We start from the raw sequence: 13,620 nt of genomic DNA, 5'->3' as shown, positions 1-13,620 counted from the left end.
CTCTAATATTACCATCCTCATATCTCAAAACAATCATAAGAGAATTTTATTTTTCTAATATTACCATGCTATTAAGACTCTCAAAATAATATAAGTGAAGCATGAGAGTTCATCTATTTATTCAAAATAAAACTACGACCATGCTCTAAAAGATATATGTGAAGCACTAGAGCAAATGACAAACTACTCCGAAGGATATAAGTGAAGATCAATGAGTAGTTGAATAATTATGCAACTATGCGAAGATTCTATAATATTTAATAATTTCAGATCTTGGTATTTTATTAAAACAGCAAGCAAAGAAAAATAAAATGTCATTCTAAGAATAGCAAACATCATGTGAATAAGCAAAAACTTAGGATCAACCGAAACCAACCGATAGTTGTTGAAGAAGAAAGGTGGGATGCCAACCGGGGCATCCCCAAGCTTAGACGCTTGAGACTTCTTGAAATATTATCTTGGGGTGCCTTAGGCATCCCCAAGCTTGATCTTTTGTGTCTCCTTAATTCCTTTCATATCAAGGTCTCCCTAAATCTCAAAAGCTTCATCCACACAAAACTCAACAAGGACTCGTGAGATAAGTTAGTATAAACCGTTGCCAAAACCTTATCATACTCTACTGTAGCAAATCACTAAAATTATTATTCAACATTGAATACTAAATGCCTCTGCATATTTAATAGTCCTATCCTCAAATAGAATCATTAAAGAAGCAAACATATGCAAACAATGCAAACATAACAGCAATCTGCCTAAACAGGATAGTCTGTAAAGAATGCTGCAACATCCATACTTCCCTAGCTCCAAAAATTATTAAAGAAAATTCAAACTGTAGTAAATTTATCAGAGCTTAATATGCAAAAGGTTTCAACATTTTATCGCATTCTGACTTTTCTAGGGAATTATTGCAACAGCGGTAAACTTTCTTTTTTCAAACAGCAACATGTGGACTTCTAAAATAGGCATAGTAAAGGTTATCAATGCCACTTCTATTGAAATAAAAGATGCAAAACATTGTTCTAAATAAAAGCAAGAAAATACTAACAAAATAAATTGACGCTCCAAGCAAAACACATATCATGTGGCGAATAAAAATATAGCTCCAAGTAAAGTTACCGATGAACGAAGACGAAAGAGGGGATGCCTTCCGGGGCATCCCCAAGCTTAGGCTCTTGGTTGTCCTTGAATAATACCTTGGGGTGCCTTGGGCATCCCCAATCTTAGGCTATTGACACTCCTTATTCCATAGTCCATCGAATCCTTACCCAAAACTTGAAAACTTCACAACACAAAACTTAAGAGAAAACTCATAAGCTCCGTTAGTATAAGAAAATAAATCACCACTTCAAGGTACTGTAATGAACTCATTATTTATTCATATTTGTGTTAAACCTACTGTATTCCAACTTCTCTATGGTCTATAAACTATTTTACTAGCCATAGATTCATCAAAATAAGTAAACAACACATGCAAAACAGAATCTGTCAAAAACAGAACAGTCTGTAGTAATCTGGATCAAACGTATACTTCTGAAACACATAAAATTCCCAAATAAATTGCTGGACCTGAGGAATTTATCTATTAATCTTCTGCAACAAGAATTAACTAAATAGCACTCTGTAATAAAAAATGGCAGCAATTCTCGTGAGCGCTAAAGTTTCTGTTTTTCACAGCATGATCACCAAGACTCTCCCCAAGTCTTCCCAAAGGTTCTACGTGGCACAAACACTAACTAAAAGCATAAAAACACATCTAAACAGAGGCTAAATGAATTATTTATTACTAAACAGGAACAAAAGCAAGGAACAAAAATAAAATTGGGTTGCCTCCAAACAAGCGCTATAGTTTAACGCCCCTAGCTAGGCATGATGATTTCAATGATGCTCACATAAAAGATAAGAATTGAAACATAAAGAGAGCATCATGAAGAATATGGCTAGCACATTTAAGTCTAACCCACTTCCTATGCATAGAGATTTTGTGAGAAAATAACTTATGGGAGCAATAATCAACTAGCATAGGAAGGTAAAGCAAGCAAAACATCAAAATTTTACGCACATAGAGAGGAAACTTGATATTATTGCAATTCGTACAAACATATATTCCTCCCTCATAATAATTTTCAGTAGCATCATGAACGAATTCAACAATATAACCAGCACCTAAATCATTCTTTTCATGATCTACAAACATAGAAAATTTACTACTCTCCACACAAGCAAAATTGTTCTCATTCGGGATAATAGTGGGAGCAAACTCAACAAAGTAACTATAATGGGATTGAAAATTGAAATCAAGATGACAAGTTTCATTGTTATCATTATTCTTTAAAGCATAAGTGTCATCACAATAATCATCATAGATAGGAGGCATGCTTTCATCATAATAAATTTGCTCATCAAAACATGGGGGACAAAAAATAGCATCTTCATCAAACATAGCTTCCCAAAGCTTGTGGCTTTGCATATCATTAGCATCATAGATATTCAAGGAATTCATACTAACAACATTGCAATCATGCCCATCATTCAAATATCTAGTGCCAAACATTTTATAGATTTCTTCTTCTAGCACTTGAGCACAATTATCCTTTCCATCATAGTCACGAAAGATATTAAAAAGGTGAAGCGTATGAGACAAACTCAATTCCATTTTTTATAGTTTTCCTTTATAAACTCAACTAGTGATAAAACAAGAAACTAAAAGACTCGATTGCAAGATCTAAAGGTATACCTTCAAGCACTCACCTCCCTGGCAAGGGCGCCAAAAAAGAGCATGATGTCTACTACACAACCTTCTTCTTGTAGACGTTGTTGGGCCTCCAAGTGCAGAGGTTCATAGGAGGCATAGGATGAAGATGGTCTCTCTCAAGCAACCCTGCAACCAAATAACAAAGAGTCTCGTGTGTCCCTAACACACCCAATACAATGGAAAAATTGTATAGGTGCACTAGTTCGGCGAAGAGATGGTGATACAAGTGCAATATGGATAGTAGATAATAGTTTTTGTAATCTAAAATATAAAACAGCAAGGTAACTAATGGTAAAAGTGAGCGTAAACGGTATTGCAATGCTAGGAAACAAGTCCTAGGGTTAATGCTTTCACTAGTGCAAGTCCTCTCAACAATAATAACATAATTGGATCTTATAACTATCCCTCAACATGCAACAAAGAGTCACTCCAATGTCACTAATAGTGGAGAACGAACGAAGAGATTATGGTAGGGTACGAAACCACCTCAAAGTTATTCTGTCCAATCAATCCGTTGGGCTATTCCTATTGGTGTCACAAACAGCCCTATAGTTCGTACTAGAATAACACCTTAAGACACAAATCAACCAAAACCCTAATGTCACCTAGATACTCCAATGTCACCTCAAGTATCCGTGGGTATGATTATACGATATGCATCACACAGTCTCAGATTCATCTATTCAACCAACACAAAGGACCTCAAAGAGTGCCCCAAAGTTCTACTGGAGAATCACGACGAAAACGTGTGCGAACCCCTATGCATTGGTTCATGGGCGGAACCTGCAAGTTGATCACCAAAACATACATCAAGTGAATCACGTGGTATCCCATTGTCACCACAGATACGCATGGCAAGACATACATCAAGTGTTCTCAAATCTTTAAAGACTCAATCCGATAAGATTACTTCAAAGGGGAAACTCAATTCATTACGAGAGAGAAGAGGGGGAGGAGAAACATAAGATCCAACTATAATAGCAAAGCTCGCGATACATCAAGATCGTATCACCTCAAGAACACGAGAGAGAGAGAGATCAAACACATAGCTACTCGTACATACCCTCAGCCCTGAGGGAGAACTACTCCCTCCTCGTCATGGAGAGCACCGGGATGATGAAGATGGCCACCGAATAAGGATTGCCCCCTCCGGCAGGGTGCCGGAATGGGTCTAGACTGGTTTTCGGTGGCTATGGAGGCTTCTGGCGGCGGAACTCCCGACATAATCTCAGTTTTGGAAGTTTTATGATACGTAGGTATATATGGGTGCAGGGGGTACATCGGAGGAGCTACGGGGGCCCCATGAGGCAAGGGGCGCACCCTAGGGGGGGCGCCCCCCACCATCGTGAGCACCTCCCGTATCTCCTGACGTGGAGTCCAAGTCTATCCGGTGGCTTTCGTTCCAAAAATAACTTCTCTAGTTGATTTCGTTCCGTTTCGACTCTGTTTGATATTCCTTTTCTTCGAAACACTGAAATAGGCATAAAACAGCAAATCTGGGCTGGGCCTCCGGTTAATAGGTTAGTCCAAAAATAATATAAAAGTGGAAAATAAAGCCCAATATTGCCCAAAACAGTAGATAATATAGCATGGAGCAATGAAAAATTATAGATACGTTGGAGACATATCACTACCTCCCCCTAAAACTCAAGGGGCCAGCCCGACACTGGCTGAACAGCCTGCATGAAAACACCATTGGCAGCTGGGAGTACTTGGAAAAAGCCTTCCTTGACAACTTCCAAGGTACATATGTTCGACCTCCGGATGATGACGACTTAAGTCACATAATTCAACAGCCCGAAGAGTCAGCCAGGAAATTCTAGGCTAGGTTCTTAACCAAAAAGAACTAGATCGTCGACTGTCCAGATGCCGAAGCCCTAGCGCCCTTCAAACATAGCATCCAGGACGAATGGCTCACCCGACACCTCAGCCAACAAAAGCCGAAGTCCATGGCAGCCCTCGCAACATTTTTGACCTGCTTTTGCGTGGGCAAAGATAGCTGGCTAGCCCGTAGCAATAACAATGCAAGTGAACCTGGCACTTCGGAAGCCAGAAATAGCTACCGCAAGCCGCGGCGCAACAGGCACAAATGTCGGAACAATGGTGACAATACCGATGACACGACGTTCAACGCCGGAGTCAGTGGCTCCAAGTCCGGTCAGTGGAAGAAGCCATATAAAAGAAATAATCAAGGCCCTTCTAGCTAGCACTGCATACTCGATCGTCCATGTCAGATCCATGGCACCCCTGTTAAACCAGCCAATCATACTCACAGGAGTGGTTGGGTCTTCAAACAGGCCGGTGATACGTCTCCAATGTATCTATACTTTTTGATTGTTCCATGCTATTATATTATCAACCTTCGATGTTTTATATGCTATTTTATATGATTTCTGGGACTAACCTATTACCCTAGAGCCCAGTGCCAGTTTATGTTTTTTCCTTGTTTTAGAGTATCGCAGAAAAGGAAAATCAAACGGAGTCCAATTGACCTGAAACTTCATGGAACTTATTTTTGGACCAGAAGTAGCCCACGGAGTATCGGAGTTGGCCTAGGAGAGTCCTGGGCTGCCCACGAGGGAGGGGGGCGCGCCCACCCCCCTGGGCGCACCCCCTGCCTCGTGGACAGCCCGGAGGTCCACCGACGTACTTCTTCCTCCCATATATACCCATATACCCTAAAAACTTCGGGGAGCAGAATAGATTGACAGTTCCGCCGCCAGAAGCCTCCGTAGCCACCGAAAACCAATCTAGACCCGTTCCTGCACCCTGCCGGAGGGGGAAATCCCTCTCCCACTAGTAGAAAAACCCCCATTCGTCCTGGTTGGTAAGGGCCTTTTGTCCCGGTTTGTGAACCGGGACTAAAGGGTCGTTACTAATGCCCTAACCCTTTAGTCCCGTTTCTTACACGAACCGGGACAGATGGGCCTCCACGTGGCCGGTGCGCCGAGCCCAGGCAGGAGGGCCTTTGGTCCCGGTTTCTGTTAGTGCCATTAGTTTTTGCAAATTTTAAAAGTTAAAATTTCAATAATGGTATTACGAGGGCCGAACCATAAGACATTAAAGCATTTCAAATGAACTCTGAAAAAGTTCAAAGTTGGCATGGTATCATAATTTCACCAACATAGCATGTGCATGTACAAAATGGACAATGGTATCATACTTGTCTGTTACAAAGTTGGCATGGTATCATCATAATAGTTGTAGGAGAAAGTCTTCACTTTTTCTTTGCTTGTGTCATTTGCTCATTGCACCGTAACCATGGATAATCTTCATCGTTTATCAGGATGCTTGGGTCAGCCTTGACTTTGAAGGGTGGAATTTCATGAAACTTTTCATAATCTTCAGACATGTCTGTCTTGCCCTCCACTCCCACGATGTCCTTTTTTCCTGAAAGAACTATGTGGCGCTTTGGCTCATCGTATGATGTCTTCGCTTCCTTATCTTTTCTTTTTCTCGGTTTCATAGACATGTCCTTCACATAGATAACCTGTGCCACATCATTGGCTAGGACGAATAGTTCGTCTGCATACGCAAGATTGTTGAGATCCACTGTTGTCATTCCGTACTGTGGGTCTACCTGTACCACGCCTCCTGACAGATTGACCCATTTGCACTTAAACAAAGGGACCTTAAAATCATGTCCATAGTCAAGTTCCCATATGTCCACTATGTAACCATAATATGTTCCTTTCCCCTCCCGGTTGCTGCATCAAAGCAGACACCGCTATTTTGGTTAGTGCTCTTTTGATCTTGGGTGATTGTGTAAAATGTATTCCCATTTATCTCGTATCCTTTGTAAGTCAATACAGTCAAAGATGGTCCCCAGGACAACAAGTACAGCTCATCACAAACAGTGTTGTCACCTCTGAGACGTGTTTCCAACCAACCGCTGAAAGTCCTGATGTGTTCACATGTAATCCAGTCGTCACACTGCTCCGGGTGTTTGGAGCGCAGACTGTTCTTGTGTTCATCGACATACGGGATCACCAAGGTAGAGTTCTGTAGAACTATGTAGTGTGCTTGAGACCAAGAATATCCGTCCCTGCATATTATTGAGGCCCCTCCCAGCGTGCCTTTTCCAGTCAGTCTCCCCTCATTCCGCGATTTAGGGAGACCTATCTTCTTAAGGCCAGGAATGAAGTCAACACAAAACCCAATGACATCCTCTGTTTGATGGCCCATGGAGATGCTTCCTTCTGGCCTAGCACGGTTACGGACATATTTCTTTAGGACTCCCATGAACCTCTCAAAGGGGAACATATTGTGTAGAAATACGGGACCCAGAATGACAATCTCGTCGACCAGATGACCTAGGATGTGCGTCATGATATTGAAGAAGGATGGTGGGAACACCAGCTCGAAACTGACAAGATATTGCGCCACATCACTCCTTAGCCTTGGTACGATTTCTGGATCGAGCACCTTCTGAGAGATTGCATTGGGGAATGCACATAGATTCACAATGGCTAATCGGACGTTTTTCGGTAGAAGCCCCCTCAATGCAACCGGAAGCAATTGCGTCATAATCACGTGGCAGTCATGAAACTTTAGGTTCTTGAAATTTTTCTCTGCCATATTTATTATTCCCTTTATATTCGACGAGAAGCCAGTCGTGACCTTCGTACTGAGCAGACATTCAAAGAAGATTTCTTTCTCTTCTTTTGTAAGAGCGTAGCTGGCAGGACCTTTATACTGCTTCGGAGGCATGCCGTCTTTTTCGTGCAAACATTGCAGGTCCTCCCGTGCCTCAGATGTATCTTTTGTCTTCCCATACATGCCCAAGAAGCCTAGCAGGTTCACGCAAAGGTTCTTCGTCACGTGCATCACCTCGATTGAAGAGCAGACCTCTAGGTCTTTCCAGTAGGGTAGGTCCCAAAATATAGATTTCTTCTTCCACATGGGTGCGTGTCCCTCGGCATCATTCGGAACAGCTAGTCCGTCGGGACCCTTTCCAAAGATTACGTGTAAATCATTGACCATAGCAAGTATGTGATCACCAATACGTATGGCGGGCTTCTTCCGGTGATCTGCCTCAACTTTGAAATGCTTTCCTTTCTTTTGACATTGATGGTTGGTCGGAAGAAATCGACGATGGCCCAGGTACACATTCTTCCTACATTTCTCCAGGTATATACTTTCAGTTTCTTCTAAATAGTGCGTGCATGCGTGGTATCCACTACAGGAATCAGCTACTTTGCCGTCTGCCACGGCGGACGGCAAAGGCCTGAACGGCGGACGGCAAAGGCCTTTGCCGTCAGCCGCGGACGGCAAAAGGCTCCGGCAAAGTAGGCTTCGGTAAACAGCTACTTTGCCATCTGCTACTGACGACAAAGTCTTTGCCGTCTGCGGCGGACGGCAAAGAGAGCGCGGCGGACGGCAAAGAGAGCGGACGACAATAATTGCGCTGTCAGTCCGTTAAGTGGCTAACGGAAGGCCTTTGCCGTCCGCCGCTGACGGCAAAGTCTTTTCCGTCTGCCACTGTAGGCAAACTGACCAAATGGGTCAGCTCCCAGGAAGCACAGCTGGATGCCACGTGGCTTCTTTGCCGTCCGCGGCAGACGGCAAAGAGCCCGTTGCCGTCAGTGGCAGACGGCAAAGAGCCTGCATTGCCTCTGTTTTTTCATATACCCAACCATTTTCACAGCAAATAGATGATACATATATATTTTTCACATGGCAAGTTCACAGCAAACATATGAGATATCCAACACATATAATTTCATCATACATGCATAGTTCCATCAACCATACATAGCAAGTTCGACATATACATGCATCCAACCATACATATTACAATAGTGTCATCCTACCATAGATGCATAGTTCATAGATACAAAGGAAACATAGTTCATCCAAACAAGCACTCCATCTATGCAAGCTTCCCTGAAGTGAATGAATTCTGCAAAATGGGAAATAAGAAAGTTAGAAGAAGAAGATTATTAGAAGAAGAAGAAGAAGAAAATGAAGAAGAAGAAGAATATATGACATTTATGAGCTAATTTAGGTGAAATTGATCGTTTGTGAGCTAACTTAGGTGAAATGGATCGTTTATGAGCTAACCTAGGTGCAATGGATCGCTTATGAGCAAACTTAGGTAAAATGCATCATTTTAGAGGTAACCTAGGTAAGATGGATCATTTTGGAGCTAACCTAGGTAAAATGGGTCATTTTAGAGCTAACTTGGGTAGAATGGATCATTTATGAGCTAAGTAAGGTTAAATAGGTAATTTTAGAGCTAACGTAGGTAAAATGGATCGTTTATGAGCTAAGTAAGGTAAAATGGATCATTTTAGAACTAACTTAGGTAAAATGGATTGTTTATGAGCTAACTAAGCTAATTATGCCATTTTTGACATAAGTAAGCTAAGTACATGTCATTATTGAGCAAACCTAGTTAACTAAGCATATTAGAGCTAACTTTGGTCATTTTGGAGGAAACAAAGCTAAGTACAGATCGTTTTAGAGCTAACTTAGGTAAAATGGATGGTTTTGGAGGTCAGTAAGCTTATTAAGTCATTTTGGAGGTGAAGAAGATAAGTCTAGGTCATTATGGTAAGCATTGGAGGAAATAAAGCTAAGTCTAGGTCTTTATGCATGTGTTAAGAAAAACACTAGATAAACTTACCAAGATGTAGGAGGTGTAGGAGCGGGGTGGCTCGTGTCGGTAGCTGGAGAAGGATCGTGCGATGCTTGTCTGGAGTTACGCTGCACCAAAGATCATTTCCAATGTCTTGTTAGCATGATGACACTCAAATGTTAAGACTAGCAAGTAATGTCCATTCAATAAAACTCACCGTGGTCCCAGGAGCAATCACTGGCATCGGCGGAGCGGTCTGACCTGTCTTCTCGCACACAGACTGCACATTTGGTTTTGATGACTCAGTCATACTAGTTAGTAATGAGACAAACACTACATGAATGTTTTGGCTAATCTGCAGAAGAAACTTACCACAAGGAGATCGTACATGGCCCTTGCCTGCATGTCATTCCGTGCCCTCTCCTCCTCCATCATCTTTGTCGTCCTCTCCTCCAACTCCCGCTGCCTCTCCGCCGCCTCCGCCAAAAGTTTCTCCGTTCTATCTCTCTCACTCTATATAGCAGCCTGCAACACCGCTCACATGACCATTTGTAATCATTGATGGAAGCGCACAGAATGTAATGGAGAAAGATAACTGAGTACGTATCACTAACCTTGATGGCGAGTTGCACTGGCCGTTCACGAGGCCTTATCTCAGGAGCGGAGCTCGACTCGCGCGCCTTGATCTCCGGGAGAGTGCTAGGACAACGGATAAGTCCATCTCCAATGGCTATGGAGCCATGGGACCTCCCGCCACCAGATATCATCAACAGCTCTGGATCAATGGGACCTTGGCTCGGGTTAAAGTCCTCCCCTTTCCTCGCCTTCCCCTCATCTCTATATCTCATGAGCTTGTTGTGGGAGGAGATGTTGGTGAAGTTGTTTGCATCATCGAGGTCAGACTGAGAGAAAGCCTTGACTTTCTTGAAAGAGGCAGTGTGGGCCATGGCATACAGGTCGTACACCTCTGGCACCTTATCCGCCTTATTATAGCGTGCCTGAAAGAGAGAAACAATGAAAATTAGTAATTAAAGGGCTCAAGCTAGCATGATGAATGAATTGCATGAATCATGAAGCAAACCACATACCCAGTTGCGCCCGAACTGATATAAGTTGGAGCTGCCTTGATGGTGTGGCACACCTTCCATTTGGGCACGTTTGTCCTTGGCCTCGTTGTGGAGGGCTAGCCATTGTGGAGAGCACCACTCATCGACCAACACCTCCCAACAATCCATCCGATCCGCACACCATCTCGGAGGCGCCTAAGTTGGCAAATAGAAACTTGAGCGCTACGGCTAAGAATTACTAAATGAAGGAACTTAAGTAGAGAAGGCCTTAAGAATTACCTTCATGTACTGCTCCTTACTCAGGAACTTATCGCGGCACGCCGGCTTGGTCTTCTTTATACCACGCAAGGCGTAGTAGTCTCGAACAGCCTGCACCCGAGCCTCGTGCCGTAAGTTCTGGAGTAGGCGCTTGCAGACGTTCTCGATAACATGTGCCGCGTCCTCCTCGTATCCCTCCTCACACCTGTAGAATGTCTGCAATCAAATGAGACAATATTGATTAGTACAATTAATAACTAGCTAGTTGAAGATTTTTAAATGTGTAAAGGAGAAATTACCCAAAACTTTCTGATCACCATGTCTGCCCTCGTGTCGCACACGACACCGTCGATAATCTCATCCGGCGGGGCTGGGGCAGCCACGTAGTGCTCCCAGCTCAATCCAAGCTCTGGAAGCCGACCCTCACCAGGCAACGTGACAAACCCCGGGAAGTTTTGCCAACAAAGAACTCCAAGGACGGAGTTGGGCCGGCGGACACTATGATGGTGGTCCCAACCCCTGCAGCATGACAAGGCCAATGCATTAGTTATTTGAAAAAATGTGAATGCACAAGGTACAAAAATATTAAATGCACTTACGTACCTCTCCCCATCAGGGAAAATCAACCACCTCTGCTCGCGGGTCACCGGCACGGACGGGAGCCGTGTAGCACCACGCTGGTAGACGGTGCCCCCCTCCTCCTCAAGATCAGTCGGCTCCCCACCATCATCAGCATGGCCACTCGGCTCCTCGGGCTGATCCGGCCAGGTACCCCATCCGGACGTGTGCTCCTCCGGGGTCACGTGGGCCAAACTCTCGTGGCTGAAGGCCAGTCGACCCGAGGCACGTGGGCCCAAGACCCGTGGACCGGAGGCTCGTGGACCGGAGTCTGTGTAGCCTCCTCCTCGGACGAGTCCACCCTAGCAGTCATGTGCTCGGGTGAAACAGCCGGGGGTGGCGGCGAGGAAGGCGTCGTAGCCGTACCTCCTCTCCCACGACCACGTGCCCCACCTCCTCTCTTCCTACCTCGAGCTCGTCCCCTGCTGGGCACCGCGGTCGACGAAGAAGGCCCCGGCGGTGTGGCCATACTGTCAAGCAACGCTCGGCGGAGAGGTGCGTCTGGAATGGAAGACCTCAGACCAAGCTCCCGACCAGCGCCCACCATCTTTCAACACCTGCCATGACAAACAGTAAACGAAATTAGTACAACATAAAAAAAGACCGACATGAATAATAATATGTGTATCACTTAAGTGTATCATCATCAAGTACAACATAAAAAAATGTAATACCTGACACTACTAATGTTCTTTCTTTGCATAATCTGTCTGGGGGGGGAGATTGAGTGGAAGGACAAATACGGGCCAACAACTGTATTGGGCTGCCATCATACCAAACACACTGAACCCATCTGTGCTGATGCCGACTCGAGGATGCCTCGGATCTGCCGCTTTGTCAGCATGTAATTCATCAAACCTTTTCCACGCAACACCATCCGATGTGTGTACCTTCATCAGATTCCCATCTGCATCTAGTTCGGTTCTTTTGCCTGTTTTGTGCCATGTCATCTGTCTGGCCGTCTCTTTGACCATGAAAAGACGTTGAAGTCTTGGTACGATTGGCATATACCGAAGAACACTAACGGGAATTTTGGTCTGTGTCTTCTCACCCATACCGTTGTCTACCACAATATACTTGGAAGACCTGCAAATGGGACAATAGTTCAAGTCCGCATAGTCAAGCCTAAATAAGGCACATCCTTTCTCACAGGCATGTATCTTCTCATAGGGCATCTTCAGTGCACGGAGGATTTTGTCCGACTGGTACAGGTTTGCAGGCATTACATGGCCTTTGGGTAGAAAGCGTCCAAATACTTTCATAATTGCGTCATAGCATTCTCTGCCCAAGTTGAACTGAGCCTTCAGAGCCATTACTTGTGATATGGCATCCAACTGACAAAGCTCAGTGTGCTTGTGGAGCGGACGTTTCGAAGACTCCAACATTTCATTGAAGACCTTTGCAGATTCCTCCATCTCCTCGTCCGAATCCCGAGCATCATCATAGCCTTGCACCATGTTTTCCATCCCGGTACCATGCTCGTCGGTGCGACGACGATCCACCTCAGCTCGGTCACGTTGGGCAGACTCACCATGAAATGTCCACACCGTATAATCGGGCGTAAAACCACTCTTCTGCAGGTGTTTGCCCATTTCAGCCTCTGTCTTCTTTTCCCAATTGCCGCACCGGAAACAGGGGCACCAGGTTTTCTTTTGGCCATTTGCAAATGCGGCTTGCACAAACCCCTTAGTTTTTGTGAACCATTCAGCGCTCCATTTGTTCTGACCAGTGTGACCGGTATACATCCAAGCACGGTCACTCATCTTGACTTTCAGAGCTACTGGACACACAACAATTATATATGTAATTCACCATGTATGTATTCATCAGTTGATCTACTTTGTCAATTTTATTACGTCCATGCAACCTACACTCTAATAGGTAATGATAGGTCCTAATCCCACCCGTGTATGTGTAGATTGGGTATATTTTCCCATGCTATGCTCCGGATCCGACGCAAAATTTCGGCAGCACCTCCCCGCTGTTCTCCTGATACACGTCTCTGCAATAAACAGAGAGGATGTGTACCCGGAGAACAACAGGGGAGGCACTGACGAAATATATGCGTCGGATCCGGAGCAAAGCATATGGAAAAACGAACCCAATCTACACATACTCGGTCTGTCCATGGATAGCGTTGGACAATTCGAAAGAATCAAGGTTATAAATATGCAAATGCATGCATATTTATAACTATGACGCTTTCGAACGGGAGACACATATTGGTTACGCATACTGATGATTCAAGACACATATATAGCTAGCTATCAAGTTTCATCGGAATAGATCAAATAATTAATGGGGGAGGAGGACTTGTCATTTGTGCTCACCCACGAAGGAAGGGG

The sequence above is a fragment of the Triticum urartu genome, chromosome 5, assembly GCF_003073215.2.
Source record: "Triticum urartu cultivar G1812 chromosome 5, Tu2.1, whole genome shotgun sequence".
NCBI classification, from domain to species: Eukaryota; Viridiplantae; Streptophyta; class Magnoliopsida; order Poales; family Poaceae; genus Triticum; species Triticum urartu.
This window is presented reverse-complemented; position numbering follows the sequence as displayed.